Here is a 12,567-nt window from a genome sequence, read left to right on the forward strand (position 1 = left end):
TTTTAACCTCTGTGATTATCTTGTATCTAAGCCTCTACAAACTGCCCCTTTATTTCAGTTCTTTTGACAGACTTGCAGTTTAGCCAATCAGTGCCTGCTCCCAGATAACTTCACGTGCACGAGCACAGTGTTATCTATATGAAATACGTGAACTAACACCCTCTAGTGGTGAAAAACTGTTAAAATGCATTCTGAAAAGATTCCTATAAGATAGGGGGCGCCCTAAAAAGTAACAAAATATCCAACCTAGTATGGTATTAGATAAACAACAGATCAATTAAACAAATATTTTAAATCAAATATTATACTATGTATCACACACAATGTATAGACAGTTAATAGTACTCCAATAATTCCAATTATTCAAATACAGAGTCTCTGAGGAGTGAATTAATTGAGGGTAATCTTTAGGCAGCAATCTGTAGAGAACCCGGCCAGGATCCCATAGAGATGATCTACAAAACAGAAAAGAGACAGATGCGCCACATGGCCCAATATTGTTTGTTCAACACAATGAATATGGTCTGGTCGTGCCAATGCAAACTCACAATTTAGGGAGCACTTCAATTAGTGCAATAGAAGCAGTCTGGGATCAATCACAGTCACCCAGCAGACCGACCTCTTGGATAGATAAGAATAATCTGTAGTGGGAATATAAAGAGACACAAAGGTGCCTATATGGCCTAGTACAGTTTGGACCCAAGATATATTACTGTGTTTAGATAATATACTCACAATTGGTAAAGCATCTTCAGTGATGCTAGTCAGGCAGGATGGGATCAATACAGTCACCCAACAGACTATGACAGGGTTCCCACAGGAGGCAATCAGCAGAGGTCCAAAAAAGAGGCCAAATATTGGTCCAAATAATGCACAAGAGCAAGTGTTTTATAAAAAAGTAATAAGTTTACTATTAAAATCAAGTAAAAACAAGCAACGCGTTTCTCAGCACACAGGCTGTTTCATCAGGCTTACAACATATAACTAAAACACTTGCTATTTATAACCAACATATGTATCAACTTTAATTGGACACATTTGTTAGGGGGGTGGCATAAGGCAACTCCCTTTGAGAGCACCCTATCAGCATTTACTATAGTGGATGACATATGTAAATCACATTATAGATCATAACATTGTAATAAAATGATGTTTACCAACAATACAAGTGTATTTATTTATTTATTTATTTATTTCCCCATCTTTATATTCTCATATGTATTCCTCCATCTAAAGGATTAATAATCCTGTTAGGCACCACTGACCGGTAAAGTAATATGCGTAATATAATTATACAAATTCATTCTATTGATGACTAAAGATTGGAATGATAATATATATCTGCAGCCTTAAAGATACGTTGACTTACTTGAAGTTAATAATATTATATCATGTGTCGATGGAGAGTAAACCTTCATGTTTGTATTTCCTACGGCGTTTTCTAATTGTCACTGCGCATGCATTCTGAAAAGAGGTGGCCTTCAAGGTCTAAGAAATTAGCATATGAACCTCCTAGGTTAAGCTTTCAACTAAGAATACCAAGAGAGCAAAGCAAAATTGGTAATAAAAGTAAATTGGAAAATTGTTTAAAATGACATGCCCTATCTGAATCATAGTTTATTTTGGAATAGACTGTCCCTTTAAAAATTAGTCAATTTGGCTCATAGGGTCACTAAAAGTAAGTTTATCTATATTAAAGGGACAGTCTACACCAGAATTTTTATAGTTTAAAACGATAGATCATCCCTTTATTACCCATTCCCTGGTTTTGCATAACCAACACAGTTATATAAATACACTTTTTACCTCTGTGATTATCTTGTATCAAAGCCTCTGCAAACTGCCCCCTTATTTCAGTTATTTTGACAGACATCCATTTTAGCCAATCAGAGCTGGCTCACTGGAACTCCACCTGCGTGAGCACAGTGTTATCTATATGACACACATGAACTAACACCCTCTAGTGGTGAAAAACTGTCAAAATGCCCTGAGAGAAGAGACGGCCTTCAAGGGCTTAGCATATTAACCTCTGAGGTTTAGCTTTCAACTAAGAATACCAAGAGAACAAAGCAAAGTTGGTGATAAAAGTAAATTGGAAAATTGTTTAAAATTACATTCTCTATCTGAATCATGAAAGTTTATTTTGGACTAGACTGTCCCTTTAATAACTGCCTTTGATATTATTGTCTACTTGCGCTAAGCAAAACATCTTACTTTAAAATAGGGAATTTAAAAATATGAACAGTAACTTTAAACATTATATAACACAAAGGGCTAGATTACAAATGGAGCACAAAAATGAAAACAATATGGAGTACTAATAGTACTTGCTAGCTGAAATTACTGTAATTGGTTATTTTTTTTGAGTGCTGCATGACCATATTGTGAGTAGTATCACAATGTCCAGTCAGAATTTTTTTTTAAAAAGCATTATTTGTACTATTAACCCTTAAACCAACTCATCATCACTGTAACCCCCCCCCCCTCCATTTGATAAAAACCCTTACTGATATTAACACCTCCCGCCACTGCTATTTATTTTTTATGTAAAAGAATAATGTTTAAGAACACATTTTTTTGGGGGGATTGGGCAAAAAACAGACATGTTGGATTTGTTATTTAGTGATTAAGCATTAATAGAGCAGTATGAGATGCATTTCCTATTACATTTATTTTAGTTTTAAAGCCATATCAATCTGGACGCTTTGGTAAAAGAAAGACGCTATTACAGGGTCACATTTGGGTATCACTATTGTACTATTCTTTTGAGAAATTTTTACGCATAGTTTCATGCAAAATATGTTAACTATGCTGTAAACTATGTTTTTCACATTTTTATGTCCATTTATGCCTGTTTCATACAGTTGCCATAAAAAAAAGAAATTGCTTCCATTGTATAGAAAGACATATGATAATACAAGCCAAGCTTCTGAGTGCCCCGTTATAGGTTTTATGCACAGCAGGAGATGTAAGCGTTTGCCATTCCATAAAGTAATACAATAGAACTCTATGAATGCTTGCTGTCTTCCTACAGAATAAAACTAGCAACTGGACTCTTTCATAGTGCTACACTCATTGTGTTCTATAAGTGTAAATCATTTTCTGCTTTGCTGAGTTTTCATTTTTCTCGGCATTCAAACTATTTTTTAGCACACAGCACAGCCCTCGCTCACTTTCTATTTTTCATAAAACAAGTTATTTTTTACAGTATAGGTAAAGCATATTTTTTTTAGAAATAATGCAGCAGTAAATGTCTAAACATTTCACTTCCCAATCATTCAGGGTTGTCTGCGTTGTTCTTGTGTTTTTTAAACTTGAAAAAAAAAGGACTATTACGTTTTTTTCGCATTTTGGCCTAATTATTTTTTTGATTTCAGGACCCCAGCTGAGAAGTTTGTCCATTAGAGCTGTAATAATGTGATAAAAATTCCAGTTCGATGTGATAATGCAATATCATTTACAGCGCTGATGTTATGATTTTGGTATTCTCACGCAATTTACATAATTTAAATGATTGTACTCTCGAAAGGACTACTTTTTGGATTTTTTGTTTGTTTGTTTTACAGTGTCTTGCATAAGTATCCACTCAACTGAACGTTTACACACGTAGTAGTGTTACAAAAAGGAATTAAAATAGATTTTATTTGAGTTATAGAACATACACAACACTCTGAAGGTGTAAAATATTTTTATTGTAACACAAAAGGGAAGTAATTACCTCATGGGTATATTTTGGTCTTTTCCAATTAGGCCTGTGCCAAGGGCAATAGCAATTTAGAGGGGCAACAAATTTTGACGAGCAACTTGGTTTTATGATGCATTACAGCTTCCATGCCATCCAAAGTCATATAAATGGTTAATAACTGGTCTAAATGTGGCTTACGGAATACTCATTATTACATGCTTTTCTGTGTATCTGGCATAAATGAGCGAATAATTAATTGCTCAGTACTTTTGTGAGAAACAAATATGAGGCACATATGAGCTAATACAGGTGGATGTGGAGATTTGTGAAGCAAATTTCTTAATGCCTAGCGCAGCACCAAACCTAAAAATGCCCATCATTACCCCTATTGCTATGAGCCCCTTTTGTGAGTTCTGTTGTGACCACTTGCCTTCAGAAGTCACATAGGGGTTGTTCCAATTTTCCAGATTTTCTTTTTCAAAACTACCAAACTTTCTACATCCCCCAAAGCACAAGTAAATCCTATATTAAAGGGAGATAAAAATATAAAAAAGTAAATGTGTTCAACAATTGTATTATTGCATATTGCTGCCACATAACTATGGCCACGGTTACAATCTATCGGGAGCCACGTTTTCTGACGTCCTCAGAATGGCTTTTCTGACACTTATTAGGCTTTTTCACTGGTATATCCAAAAAGTTTTTTAGCTTGCACCTATGTTAAATACTCTTAAATGGCTACGGTAGAAATGATAGAAGTTTATTAACATACATGGTGTTAAAGATTCATTAAAGCTTCATTCATCCCTATTGGAGAGGCTGTATACAGACAACAAGTTACACTGTATAGAGACATATACATATGTAAATGTCATGACTACGTGGCATCATATACAGCTGTGGAGATCTGCAAGAAAACTCACTTTAGGACACTTTCATTATAATTGGCATGATTTTTTATTTCATATTTGATTGTATTTCTTACTCGCACTGTTGGGATTTTTACCAGCAGTATTTCCATTATTAAAATTGTGTTTTTATAGGAGAATACGTTGGGCTAGATTACGGGTGGAGCTGTAATTAGAAGTTAGAGTATCACAACTGCATTAACGTGCTCTCCCATAGACTCTCCCATAAGAAAGAGAAAAGTTGGAAAAAATGCCCATACTCACACGCTATCCTGAATCGCCATAAGCCCTCTACTCTAATGACCCCTAACCTGCCGAATAGCCCACCGCAAAGTCTCCATTTAACTATTAACCTCAGACCGCTACAACCCCCACCGCAAAGTAATCCACTACACTATTAATCCCTAAACTGCCACAACCCCCACCACAAAGAGACCCACTACACTTTTAACCCTTAAACCGCCACAACCCCCCACCATTAAGAAACCCACTACACTATTAACCCCTAAACTGCCACAACCCCCATCGCAAAGTAACCAACTACACTATTAACCCCTACAACCCACAACCTAACCTTATCCATAAAATTAAAACCTTACCTTATCTGAAAAATAAAAAAAAAACTAACATTACAATACCAATACCAATTTACCAAAAATAAAAAAAACAGTTATGCTATTCTAAAACCCCACTTAAAAAAACACCACAAAATAGAAAAAAAAACTATACTAACACTAAATTACAGCAATAGCCCTTAGGGCATTGCCATAAAGTGATTAAACTCTTTTTCAAGTAAAAAAAAAACCTAACACCAAGTAACCCTCAAACCCCCAAAAAAGGCTATTTTTTTTTTTAAAAAAAAATACTGGCTGGGAATTGCCCTTAGAAGGGCATTTAGCTATTTTGATGCTCATAAAAAGAAAGCCTAATCTAATTCATAAAAAAAAAAAAATCTGGGTGGTGGCGCTTCATCTTCATCCTGGTGGTGGTGGTCCATCTTCGTCCTGGCAGCGGTCTTCTTATCTTCATCCCAGTGGCTGTCTTTTTATCTCCATCCATATTCTTATCTTCTGTCCCCAACATCCTCTTCATGCGTCACCAGCCGCACACTGAATTTTGAAAGCGAGGTTCCCCCTTTATATAGGGGTACCCTTGCATTCCTATTGGTTGATTTTCAATTTCAAATTCAAATCAGCCAATAGAATGAAAGCTTTTTCTATTGGCTCATTTTGAATTTGAAAAAAAAAATACATTTAAGAATGTGTAACCTCATTTAAGCGTCTATTAAAAAGATATAAATCAGAATGGCAGTTTATAATTTTGGGGTGCAAATCACTGATAGATCGAGATCAAGGCCTATATGTTTAATCCAATACAAAGAGATTAAACATGTTGTCAAAGTCAGCTTCAGAGCAACAATGCACCTTTGGGAGCTAGCTGAACACATCTGGTGAGGTATATGTGAACCCCCGATCACCAACTAGCTCCCGACAGTGCACTGCTGCTCCTGTGCTAAGCTGGGTATGTTTTTCAACAAAGGATGCCAAGAGAACTAAATACAAATGATAATAGAAGTATATGAAATAGTATTTTAACATTTCATGCTCTATTTGAACCATGAAAGTTTAATTTTGGATATCATGTCCCTTTAAATACAAGACGTATAATACAACCATGCAATTAATCTGCTCAATGTTTATAATCTATGTATAGCTGTTGTTCCATTATTATATTTATCTTGTGACTTATATACTTTTTTCCTTGATTGTGTTGTTTAAACTTGTTTCTGTTTTTGCTTCATTCTTTGTATATGTGCAAAAAATAGATAATCATTATAAAAACCGTACTCCAAAAATGGTTCTTTTATCAAGGACATCCTCCTTTGATTACTTCAGTCAAGTGTTTGTCTTCATTCAACACACTCCACATGTTCTCTGTAAGATAATGACATAGATCCAACAAGTTCTTCTACTGGGTGGAAGGCTTTTGATATAATTGTTTCACATGCCAGAAACTGAAAAATGGGATGTTGTAATCGCTCAATAGATGCTCCTCAGGGGTTTTCTGTTGAGATTATCTGAAACATTATCATTGTTCTGTTGTTGTTGATCTTTTGTTAAAGGCCATGTCATTGCTGTGATGACTATTATTTACATCGTTGAGGCTGTAGATGATAAACTACTTTTGTAACAGAATCACTGGGAGGATGCTGAATAGAATCCATTGACTGCTAATTCACTATCCCATTTTGTGGATTTCTCTTTGCCTGTCAGAGAGGGCAGCTTATAAAAAATACATGATACTCAAACATTTTTCCCCATTTCCCTGCAATGAAAATTAAACTTGTATAATTTAGATAGAGCATTTACTAGACATGGACCCTTATTTGGAACCCTGTCTTCTCTAAAATTCTTTGAAGAACCCTGCAATACTGGCAACCAGTTTAGATAATCTCGCCAGACCAGAGAGCTTTAGAAAAATGGTCCTTAGTAGTTTGCTCTGCAAAAAATAATATTTTTTTGACTATATATAAGAAAGACACTTTTTATAGCAACAACCCTACAGCTGTAAGAGGCAGAGGTATTGGTGAAATGTATGTAGGGAAAAACTACATGAAAAACCACAGTTTAACCAGCTTTTCAAAAGGACTGTAATGACTTTGAATGTCTACCAATCTTACAGGTTGATCACAATCTATCAGTTGATAATTATCTGCATATTAACATTTTGACAGGATGACAATAAGCCATTTTCTTTCTTGTATCAAATATATTTTTATTGAGGATATACAATACAATTAGTCAAATATAGAGTACAATAAAGATAAGTTTCATATGCATTAAGTCATATACAATATTATAGAGTAAATTAATTATATGCATCTAAACATACATACAAATAAACATTAACATTAATGACTTGGAGCAAGAATTAAATAGCAACATCTCTATTTTTGCAGATGATGTCAAGTTGTGTAAGATTATTAGGTCTGGGCAAGAGGAAATTGCTTTATGAGGGGATCTACAAAAATTAGAAGAATTGACAGGTAAATGGAAAATTAGATTTAATACTGGAAATGGAAGGTTCTATATTTCGGAAGTAAAATAAGCAGGCAATCTATTATTTAAATGGCACTAGACTTAGCAAAACAGAAGAGAAAATAGATTTGTAAGTAGTAATAGATAACAAGCTAAAGGTGGGTGCACAATGCAGGACAGTGGCTTCTAAGGCTAATATGATACTAGTAAAAATTAAAAGAGGTATTGATGCAAGGGAGGAAAGCATAATTCTGTCACTATATAAATCCCTGGTAAGACCTCACCTTGTATGGAGTGCAGTTCTGGGGACCAAGCTAAAAAAAAAGACATTTTAGACTTTCTAATAAGGGGAATGAAGAGTTTAAGCTATGAGGAGAGGTTAGCCAAACTGGGTCTGTTTTCTCTAGAAAAAAAGACGCTTGAGAGATGACATGATTACTTTATATAAATATAATCAAGGCCCATATACAGAGATGGCAGAAGCTCTGTTTATTCCAAGAAAATTGTTTGTGACAAGAGGTCACAATTTAATGCTGGAGGAAAGGAGATTTAATCTCCAGCAACGTAATCATTTTTTTACTGTAAGAGCAATCAAATTGTGAAACTCATTACCTAAGGAGGTAGTAAATGCCAATACCTTAGATACATTTAAAAATGATTTCGATATATGTCTGGCTAGAAACAGAATTCACTGACATGATTGCTTTTGTTAAATGGGTCACCTTTTTTAATGTGATTAATTTGAGCTCAACTGGAGCTTTTATTGTAAATATATTAAGATTTGTATAGGTTGAACTCATTGGACTTCTCCCTTTTTTTAACCTCATCTACTATGTTACTATATGGCAATGCAAGCAATAATAAAGAGAATTACTTAGAAGAGTCATAGGCATCAAAACTTATAGAATATTATATATAAGACTAGGTAAGATGCAGCCATATTTAGGCCTAAATTTGGAGTTTTGTCGGTAACGACCCGAAAATCTAACGTCAGCTTTTTTCTGGCCGCACCATAAAAATAACTCTGGTATCGAGAGTCCACATAAAGGCTGTGTTAGGCTCCAAAAAAGGAGCGTAGAGCATTTTTAACGCAGCTTCAACTCTCGATACCAGAGTTGCTTACGGACGCGGCCAGCCTCAAAAACGTGCTCGTGCACGATTCCCCCATAGGAAACAATGGGGCTGTTTGAGCTGAAAAAAAAACCTAACACATGCAAAAAAGCCGCGTTCAGCTCCTAACGCAGCCCCATTGTTTGCTATGCGGTAACCCTTCCTACGTCTGCACTTAACACTCTAACATGTACCCCGAGTCTAAACACCCCTAACCTTACACTTATTAACCCCTAATCTGCCGCCCCCGCTATCGCTGACCCCTGCATATTATTATTAACCCCTAATCTTCCGCTCCGTAAACCGCCGCTACTTACATTATCCCTATGTACCCCTAATCTGGTTCCCTAACATCGCCGACCCCTATATTATATTTATTAACCCCTAATCTGCCCCCCTCAACGTCGCCTCCACCTGCCTACACTTATTAACCCATAATCTGCCGAGCGGACCTGAGCGCTACTATAATAAAGTTATTAACCCCTAATCCCCCTCACTAACCCTATTTTAAATAGTATTAACCCCTAATCTGCCCTCCCTAACATCGCCGACACCTAACTTCAATTATTAACCCCTAATCTGCCGACCGGAGCTCACCGCTATTCTAATAAATGTATTAACCCCTAAAGCTAAGTCTAACCCTAACACTAACACCCCCCTAAATTAAATATAATTTTAATCTAACAAAATTAATTAACTCTTATTAAATAAATTATTCCTATTTAAAGCTAAATACTTACCTGTAAAATAAATCCTAATATAGCTACAATATAAATTATATTTATTTATTATAGCTATTTTAGGATTTATATTTATTTTACAGGTAACTTTGTATTTATTTTAACCAGGTACAATAGCTATTAAATAGTTAAGAACTATTTAATAGCTAAAATAGTTAAAATAATTACAAATTTACCTGTAAAAGAAATCCTAACCTAAGTTACAATTAAAACTAACACTATACTATCAATAAATTAATTAAATAAACTACCTACAATTACCTACAATTAACCTAACACTACACTATCAATAAATTAATTAAATACAATTCCTACAAATAAATACAATTAAATAAACGTGCTAAAGTACAAAAAATAAAAAAGAACTAAGTTACAAAAAATAAAAAAAATCTACAAACATAAGAAAAATATTACAACAATTTTAAACTAATTACACCTACTCTAAGCCCCCTAATAAAACAACAAAGCCCCCCAAAATAAAAAATTCCCTACCCTATTCTAAATTACTAAAGTTAAAAGCTCTTTTACCTTACCAGCCCTGAACAGGGCCCTTTGCGGGGCATGCCCCAAGAAGTTCTGCTCTTTTGCCTGTAAAAAAAAAACATACAATACCCCCCCACACACATTACAACCCACCACCCACATACCCCTAATCTAACCCAAACCCCCCTTAAATAAACCTAACACTAAGCCCCTGAAGATCATCCTACCTTGTCTTCACCTCACCAGGTATCACCGATCCGTCCTGGCTCCAAAATCTTCATCCAACCCAAGCGGGGGTTGGCGATCCATCATCCGGTTCCTGAAGAGGTCCAGAAGAGGCTCCAAAGTCTTCATTCTATCCGGGAAGAAGAGGCGATCCGGACCGGCAACCATCTTGATCCAAGCGGCATCTTCTATCTTCATCCGATGACGACCGGCTCCATCCTGAAGACCTCCACCGCGGACCCATCTTCTTCCGGCGACGTCCAACTGCAGAATGACGGTTCCTTTAAGGGACGTCATCCAAGATGGCGTCCCTCGAATTCCGATTGGCTGATAGGATTCTATCAGCCAATCGGAATTAAGCTAGGAATATTCTGATTGGCTGATGGAATCAGCCAATCAGAATCAAGTTCAATCTGATTGGCTGATCCAATCAGCCAATCAGATTGAGCTCGCATTCTATTGGCTGTTCCAATCAGCCAATAGAATGCGAGCTCAGTCTGATTGGCTGATTGGATCCGCCAATCGGATTGAACTTGATTCTGATTGGCTGATTCCATCAGCCAATCAGAATATTCCTAGCTTAATTCCGATTGGCTGATAGAATCCTATCAGCCAATCGGAATTCGAGGGACGCCATCTTGGATGACGTCCCTTAAAGGAACCGTCATTCTGCAGTTGGACGTCGCCGGAAGAAGATGGGTCCGCGGTGGAGGTCTTCAGGGTGGAGCCAGTCGTCATCGGATGAAGATAGAAGATGCTGCTTGGATCAAGATGGTTGCCGGTCCGGATCGCCTCTTCTTCCCGGATAGGATGAAGACTTTGGAGCCTCTTCTGGACCTCTTCAGGCACCGGATGATGGATCGCCAACCCCCGCTTGGGTTGGATGAAGATTTTGGAGCCAGGACGGATCGGTGATACCTGGTGAGGTGAAGACAAGGTAGGATGATCTTCAGGGGCTTAGTGTTAGGTTTATTTAAGGGGGTTTGGGTTAGATTAGGGGTATGTGGGTGGTGGGTTGTAATGTTGGGGGGCTTGGGTATTGTATGTTTTTTTTTACAGGCAAAAGAGCTGTATTTCTTGGGGCATGCCCCGCAAAGGGCCCTGTTCAGGGCTGGTAAGGTAAAAGAGCTTTGAACTTTAGTAATTTAGAATAGGGTAGGGCATTTTTTTATTTTGGGGGGCTTTGTTATTTTATTAGGGGGCTTAGAGTAGGTGTAATTAGTTTAAAATTGTTGTAATATTTTTCTTATGTTTGTAAATATTTTTTTATTTTTTGTAACTTAGTTCTTTTTTATTTTTTGTACTTTAGCTAGTTTATTTAATTGTATTTATTTGTAGCAATTGTATTTAATTAATTTATTGATAGTGTAGTGTTAGGTTAATTGTAGATAATTGTAGGTAGTTTATTTAATTAATTTATTGATAGTCTAGTGTTAGGTTTAATTGTAACTTAGGTTAGGATTTCTTTTACAGGTAAATTTGTAATTATTTTAACTATTTTAGCTATTAAATAGTTCTTAACTATTTAATAGCTATTGTACATGGTTAAAATAAATACAAAGTTACCTGTAAAATAAATATAAATCCTAAAATAGCTATAATATAATTATAATTTATATTGTAGCTATATTAGGATTTATTTTACAGGTAAGTATTTAGCTTTAAATAGGAATAATTTATTTAATAAGAGTTAATTAATTTCGTTAGATTTAAATTATATTTAACTTAGGGGGGTGTTAGTATTAGGGTTAGACTTAGCTTTAGGGGTTAATCCATTTATTAGAATAGCTGCGAGATTCGGTCGGCAGATTAGGGGTTAATAATTGAAGTTAGGTGTCGGCGATGTTAGGGAGGGCAGATTAGGGGTTAATACTATTTATTATAGGGTTAGTGAGGCGGATTAGGGGTTAATAACTTTATTATAGTAGCGCTCAGGTCCGGTCGGCAGATTAGGGGTTAATAAGTGTAGGCAGGTGGAGGCGACGTTGTGGGGGGCAGGTTAGGGGTTAATAAATATAATACAGGGGTCTGCGGTGTTAGGGGCAGCAGATTAGGGGTACATAAGTATAACGTAGGTGGCGGTCGGCAGATTAGGGGTTAAATTTTTTTTTTAGAGTGTCAGCGATGTGGAGGGACCTCGGTTTAGGGGTACATAGGTAGTTTATGGGTGTTAGTGTACTTTAGAGCACAGTAGTTAAGAGCTTTATAATCCGGCGTTAGCCCAGAAAGCTCTTAACTACTGACTTTTTTCCTGCGGCTGGAGTTTTGTCGTTAGATGTCTAACGCTCACTTCAGACACGACTCTAAATACCGGAGTTAGAAAGATCCCATTGAAAAGATAGGATACGCAATTTACGTAAGGGGATCTGCGGTATGGA

This window comes from Bombina bombina, chromosome 2 (assembly GCF_027579735.1).
Source record: "Bombina bombina isolate aBomBom1 chromosome 2, aBomBom1.pri, whole genome shotgun sequence".
Lineage (NCBI taxonomy): Eukaryota > Metazoa > Chordata > Amphibia > Anura > Bombinatoridae > Bombina > Bombina bombina.